Consider the following 7,739-nt stretch of genomic DNA (forward strand, 5'->3'; position numbering starts at 1 on the left):
TAATGGATGTAATGAATTAGTGGACGCTGAATTGATGGATACATTGGATGGTTGGTTTCTCGATTGATGTGCTTAGATTGATGGTCCACTGTGTCTATGAAATAATTTTGAGATGGACAGAGCATGCATACATCGAGAGGTCTTGCAGTGTGTACCCAAGACAATGACTTGCAATGTAGTAGTGGTTCTCATCCAATCATTCATCTCTCATGTAATTATAAAATATGGAGGCATTTTTACCTTTGCTGTTTCATACCTTACTTCATTTAATCATTATTTCCAGTGACAGCAAGAATTAGTATTCAGGCTGCAACTATGAGTAGTGCTATTCCAGGTCCATCATAACCATGGGTCCCTGTAGATGTCGGATTCTATGGGTTCCTTTTTTTTACTTGGACTATCAATGCACATGCTTTCCTTCTCAATTTCAGCATTTTTCCATGATACCATACCTCAAATTTGATGGTGCCAACTGCCAATTAACTTCAGAAATATCTGGTACATGTCCATAAGTTCTGGTAGGACTGTAGGAATCAAAAAATCACTCTGTTTAGAACACTTATTATAGGGATTTCCATGCTTTTAAAAAACTTTAATTATATAATTAATGTAAAATCAAAGTTTACAATAGGTATTCTATTTGCGAGGTCAAAAGCATTGTTATTCATAGAGGGACACCTATGCCATATATTGCACCATTTAGGTTTTTAGTACCCACTGATAAATATTCCGTCTGCCTTTTGATAATATGGTTGTTGATTTTCATTGATATTATGGTCATACCATTCTTGGTAATACATACATCTTGCTGGTAGCTAGCTCGGACACAAGTAATGCTAATATTCAATCAAGGAAACGTTCTCTATCACTGCTTATCCTAATCCTTTTGTTCCAACGGGTGTAATTCTTTTGCAGACTCACATCGAGCTTGTTGTGTCTGCTGGCTTTGTTCTATTTTTCGATTTTGTTGCTGGTCCTTTTCCTGCTATCGGTGAGGTGGAATTTTCTCTGCTTTGATTGGCTGGCTATTCAATACTTCATTTATTAGTCCATCGTTCCACATGGTTGGCTTTCGCTGATTAGTTCATTATATTGTCGTGTTTCAGCTTTTGGTCATGTGTGCTGGACAACATTGCCAGTGGGTCACAGGGGCCGGGAAGGAAACGGCGTGGAATGGTTTGTTTGCTGGACTGCTATATTATTTTGTTTGATGAACTACTATCAGGCCAAATCTACTCTTAACTATTGATTGTTTCTTTAAAAAGGTAGATGGAATGTGAAGTATTCTTAATTGTTTCGGAATAGGATGTGAACCGTCCTTAGTTGTTTTAGAATAGAATGTGAAGTATTCTTAGTTTGTTCATAATAGCATACATGAGCTGTGCAACAAGACCATTTTGGGTTCAGTTAGGCTACGCTCATATAGTGCATATCAATGCGTCACATATAGGATAGTTGTTTATACAATAACCTGTAATTTATTTTCCCCCTAAGTTTCTTATAATTTTTTCATATATACATTAGCTATTGTGGCTTGAGCAGATAACAATGATCGCCATGGAATTCATATATAACTAATACCAGTTTTTTCTCGCCAAGTGAAATGAAGGGAAAGAACGATTTTTTTTTTCAGAACTGATCATCTTAAAATATTTGCCTCTGTTGTGTTCAAATAATGCAAGCATTCTAAAGATGTTTTTTTTTCTCCCCGCAGGTCGATCCCGAGGGTGCAGAGGTGCTTTGAGCTCCGCCTCTCTGACCGCCACATCCTAAAGTTCAGTTACGCGTGTGTAATTATGGTTCAGTTCCATGCACCAATCATGGATACCTCTACCAAGTCGTTCTCGCCGTTTGGTATGGAGGTCTTTCTCCTCGACATGAAACTCGCATCTGAATCTGTCCCCATGGATTTGGGAGCCCCGACCTAATTTACCATGTTCGCATCCAGGTAACACACACCAGTGATATCACCACTCCTCCTTGATTTTACAGAGTTCATATAGGATGCCTCTTTTGCTGGTAACAAATGAAGTATAAACTTTTTGTCAGTTGTTTTAGTTGAGGGACATGACAGATTAGGTTTTAGTTTTCATATATGACCAATATTGATTGATTCCATAATACTGATTTATTACAACTTTTTACTAAATCAGAGTCAATTAATAGGGAACACAGGGAGTACTTGCTTGCTTATATCACACCCTTTTCATGCTACCCCCTTCAAAAAAAGATTGGCAATTGAAATTCTTTGGACAGTTAATCAACAGTTGACAAAAAACATTCAACCTGCTGTCGACGATGTCCAGTCTTATTCACTTGCATTTCTTTTCACATTTAATGACATGACACTTTCCTTTGAATCTTTTACTAGTTCATTGCTCTCTGATCTGCTTATATTTTGATTAGTTTTTATTTAACCTTTTGTTGTGTAGAATAAGATTGTATAGGGATCTGTCGATGTCGAACTATTCTTAGAGGCTGCACTTGGTTTATATTATGGGAAAGTAAACAAACCTGACAGGCTAAAGGTGATCATTGTATTGCTTACTGCTTAGGGACATGTTACGGTTACACAATCAAACATGAATTGGATTTATTGTGTTCTCAGCTACTCAACTTACCTCTAATTCGGAACATACATTCTGTAGGCTCTTTTACTTCTTGCATGCTCCATTGAGGCAGATCCAAGCACAATTATTCTGTGGGTGTTTTATCTTCATATTTACTATCAAAAGGATGAAGGACTTGGAACATTTTCGAGTGAACTGCAGGAGGGTGGGTGGAGGGCGGAGGGCGCGCTCACCGGTGCTCCGGCATCATGCTCGACGAGGAAGAGGGCTTGGCGTCGGGGACGTGAATCTGGTTGTGGCGTCGGATGCATGGCGCGGCCGGCGCAACTTCCTCCGGCCGCACGACGAGGCATCCGGCCGCGCAGCGAGGCAGGGCCCAAACTCCATGACAACTTTCTTCCTCGGCGGCGATGAACCCCGTTGTTCATGATGAGGAGATCAACCCTGTTGTGTATTTTATCTAATTGTTTCAAACCATGTTGTTCATGATGTGGAGATGAACCCTGTTGGTCATGTAAGTTAGATGCCTGGATTGTGAATCCTTGAATGTTTCCCTGTTGGTCATGTAAGTTAGATGCCTGGATTGTGAATCCTTGAATGTTTCAAAATGTTGGTTTCAAACATAGATTGCTTGGAAATATTGGTTTTAAACATTGCTTGACTTCTTGAGTGTCATGTATGCTTGATTGTAGATTGCTTGAATGTTTGCAGGCAGTATAGCAACCTTAAAAATGCCTAAGAAAATAATCAGCGGCACCAGAATTAAAAGCCTGAAAAAGTAATTGTAGGCATCCTTTAAAAGTGCCGGCAAAAAGTTTAGATGGTATCCCTAGAAAAGTGCCAAGTAAAAGATTTCGTGACATTTTTCGAAAAGTGCCGGCAAAAAGATTCTATGGCATTTTCGGAAAGTGCCAAAGAAAAGATTCCATGGCATCTTTCAAAAGTGCCAGCAATACTAACTAGCGGCATTTTTGAAAGTGCCTTAAAATATAATTAACGGCACTTTTCTAAAAATGCCGGCAAAGACCTACCTCGACTGGAATAAACGCAGCACTTTTTTTTGTGCCTTGAAAAATCTTTGCCGGCACTTTTGGTGCCTTTGCCGGCACTTTTTTGTGCCGGCAATTTGGGTACCTGACGCAGTGCTTCCTGTTGATCTGCAGGTTCATCGCCCCTGTTTTTTCCATGTGGCCGGCGTGGTGGGCGTCGGATCATGCCCGTGGAGGTTGTGTACTTGTGCTCCCGCGTCTGCCTCTCCTGGTCTACAGATGGATGGTGCCTCTATTCCTCCGGGTGACTGCCATGGTAAGATCCTGGGGCGTGCCGGTGCGTTTGCCTTGCATACTGGTTTGGCTTCTCCTTCCCGTCCCGAGACGGCTGGCGGTGCGGTGTACGACCTTGCCTTCCTGTCCTTCCTGAGGTGTATCGGCTATGTGACGAGCTGAAGCGTCCATCGTCGTGGTTGATCCTCTCTCAAGTGGAGGAGAGGTATTTGTGTGTGCTTGCCCGCAGAGTGTCCGAATTGGAGTTGTGAGTTGTGACTGTGCGTCGCCGCCGTGGTTCCTGGCTCCTCCACACGTAGGTGAGTAGCTTCTGATGTTTGCATTCACTCAGCGGTGAATGGTGTGCATATAATTGAGTACTGGGATTTGTCCCAAGGATATGTGGTCAGTTAGTATAAAGTTCAGGTGACCCTCATCTTATACCTATTAAGATTCTGAGAAAGTTTGGACGACGGTGGTGCTTTAGTATCCGGTGTTTTTACCAGATGTTGCAGTTCGTAGTATGTAGTTTCTGTTTCTTGAAAAGGCACAACCAAGAAATTCTTTACTTTAGCATGCTTACATATTGATGCACAGACCTAGGGTGTGGGTGAGTGTGTGTTCTTTAAAACCTGATGATAAATCAATCCAATATCCTGGGGGCTCCTCCTCTCTCGAAAAAATATTCTGATGGTAAATCAAAGAATTGCTGCTATTTTTTCCTCGCCTATTCATGGCTACTTCTTGAAGGTCTTTTCCAAACTTTTCACCTGTTTCTTTTCTTTCAAATTTGTAGACCCAATGTATGTGCAAACTAAACTGATGCTATGATATGTTTGTGAAATGTAGATGTTGGTACCTGGACATGTTTTCCTCAACTATTTTTGCTCAGGATTACTTCTTGACCGTCTTTTCCAAGATTTTCACATGTTTCTCTTCTTTCCAATTTACATACAAATTTATCTGCAATTAAATTGATACTGCGGCCTATTTGTGAAATTTGGGTGTTGGTACCTGGGGCATGTTTCAGTGTCCACAATTCTGATGATTCAAACATGATTCTTTTAGTTTTAGAGGCTAGCTAATTCCGGGATTACTTCTTGACTGTCTTTTCCAAGATTTTCACATGTTTCTCTTATTTCCAATTTACATACCAGTTTATCTGCAAATTAAATTGATACTGTGGCCTATTTGTGAAATTTGGGTGTTGGTACCTGGGACATGTTTCAGTGTCCATAATTCTGATGATTCAAACATGATTATTTTTTAAAGTTTTAGAGGCTAGCTAATTCCAGTGAAACTAATTCAAAGGTACGTGTGTGTCTTACAGTTGCTGCCATTCACAGCACATCCATCTATGGATGATTTGGTTTCCTCACGTGGTCACGTATCATGCTTGCAAAGTAACAAGGAGAGCCTCAATGAAGCCAAGAGGAGAAAAACTAATATACTCATGTGAGACTTCTTTCTTATCTTACAATACTGACTATGTTTATTTTATTTAAACCTTTTTGCATGCATGAGTTAATCTTCATATAAAGCTGATCTGGGGTTATTGGTATTTGAGTTACTTCACTCAGGAAGACGGTCGTCGGTCCTTCTATGTTCAAATCTGAGTTCACGATGCAGATTCAGTCATTGGCATGATTAACAACACACATGACAATGAAGAGCTTGATTATTTGCACCGATCCGTATGAACATGACATCTTTCTTTAAATGAGCGAAAATTGGCATTATCACATCATGATTAGTACCACGTCATCACAAAATAAAATACCATCCCGATGATCCATTGCTATTTGCAAAGCGCAATTGAACATAGCAAATCTAGAAAGTCTAGAAGTCACCATCATCACTCTTGAAAGTTCAATTCTTGCTGAAAAAATTAGTGTTCTGATTCTTGCTTCTTTGTACTTACACTATAATTGCTTTCTTACAGATCTATATTTTACTGACAGAGAATACATCATCATAGTAAAAGAATTGAGAATCATTACGGGGTTGATGCATTCATATAGAATGATCTCTTCTTCCATACAGCAATACCTAATCAGGTTAGATTTCATATGTAGTAGTTCGACATGGAAAACATTTCTAAATGTAAATCAGCTATTATTTTTCTTAGCTCTGCTTCAAATCAAGATGCTGCCACTGCAACTAATGGATTTGACAAAGGTTTCTACCGATGTCGGTTGCAGTTACCCAACTATGGATGTATCTGTACAAGCTGACAGAGCTCCAATTGCTGAACATTTCGTTTACATGATGCAACACTTAGTTCCCATCTGTCATGTACTATCTGTAGACTCTATGTTGTATGGTAGTGTAGTCTTTTTATTCTGTTGGAAACATATTGCCATTCTATTGACAGTACTGTAAGTTTCACTCATAGTGTACCACTTTTTAGTGCCTCCAAACAATGTTGTTGTCTTTTGGGCCCATCCCGGAGAAACAATTTCTCTATCGTTTGCATTTTACTCTTATATATCTGGCCGTTTCCAGTCTACTCAACTATATCACCCTACAAATAGTAGACCACCAAGATCTACCTATCTTCCACTTTCATGTCTTTTAATTCATTTGTTCACCTGCAACAACTGTGAGATAGAATACTATGTCATTTCTTAATGAGCTTGATCTCAGTCCAATCTGTAGGCTGCCCAATTGGGTTATTTCGGTCTTTACCGGAAATGGTAACCGGCCCATCAAGGACCTCAGATGCAATGCCAATTTCATAGTGTCTACCAACAAGAACACAGTCGATGGACCAGTTCTCACCCTCTCTTTGGATTAAGACGATAGTGATGCAAGCCTCTGACAAGCTAGAAGGAAGAAACTGGCCGCATGAACTACTTCACCTTGCTGCCTGATATTATGTTAGTAGTAGTGTAGCTTAGTGCCACCGGGTCAGTTTATTTCCTCCATGCTTCAACATAAAAGCAGCAAACTATCAACGATTCAACATCAAAATCCATTGCAGCAAAAAAAAAAAAGCAGACCACAACGATTCAGTCCACGTTTGACTAACTCGATCTATAAAATCATAGAGAATGTCACCCTTCCGACACCCCATCTTTCAAACCATCAACCACATGTTCACAACTAACAAAAAACCGGCATCCATACCAAAGAGATAACTCCACGGGCGCGGCGTGCCGCCGCGCCAAGGCCTGCTAGTAGAAACAAAGGGTGTAGATGTCTTTTTCCTTGCGTGCTAACAACTCCCCTTTGCTTTCTTATCACGTTTATACATAGACCATAGCAGTGCAGATCCTCCAAGCGCGGCGGCACTGCAACAAAGAATAATCCATTGATTGTATTATTATACTTCAAATACTGAACAACATTGCTAGCTTGCATTATGGCTCGAAAAGAAGATTACTACTGTAGTACTAGCAGCTTCATTGTTGCTGATTTACTAGCCGAGAGAGCTAGTAATTGATCAAAAGTTGCTCCGGGAAACTTACCAGCACATGAAGAACTTCGTACCACTTGCCATTGGCCGTGGCCGTGGCCGTGGCCATGGTCCGTAGCCACCCCTGCTTGAGGAGTATTGTCCCTGCCGGTTCCGGTAACCACTCGAACTCCAGTAGGCATCACTATCGTGGTGTAGTGCCCTCGACATCTGTTCCTGGCAGGCAAAGAGAGACTCAGTCCATGAATCAGCATCACTATCGTGGTGTAGTGCCCTCGACATCTGTTCCTGGCAGGCAAAGAGAGACTCAGTCCATGAATCCCAATCCGGCTCGCCGTACGTGTAGCCCGAGGAGGCGCCGCCTCCACGCTGGTTTCCCGAGGCCGACGAGGAGGAGGGGCGGACGGTGCGGTCGTATTCGGCGCGGCGGCGATCGTCGGAGAGCACCTCGTACGCGTCGTGGGCCTTGCGGAACGCGGCGTCGGCGGC

General features: G+C 41.4%; 1 long non-coding RNA gene across 2 annotated transcripts; it reads left to right on the top strand.

Annotated features, from left to right (window-relative positions):
• Positions 1-2,758, top strand: LOC124676513. 2 transcript variants are annotated; one of them, XR_006993665.1, is made up of 4 exons: positions 1-996; positions 1,107-1,176; positions 1,715-2,528; positions 2,649-2,758. It is a non-coding gene; the product is annotated as an uncharacterized LOC124676513 (long non-coding RNA). The 2 variants fall into 2 exon arrangements; XR_006993664.1 differs by having other exon boundaries at positions 1,715-2,752.
• Positions 2,759-7,739: the final 4,981 nt, after the last annotated feature.

The sequence above is a fragment of the Lolium rigidum genome, chromosome 7, assembly GCF_022539505.1.
Source record: "Lolium rigidum isolate FL_2022 chromosome 7, APGP_CSIRO_Lrig_0.1, whole genome shotgun sequence".
Taxonomy (NCBI): Eukaryota; Viridiplantae; Streptophyta; class Magnoliopsida; order Poales; family Poaceae; genus Lolium; species Lolium rigidum.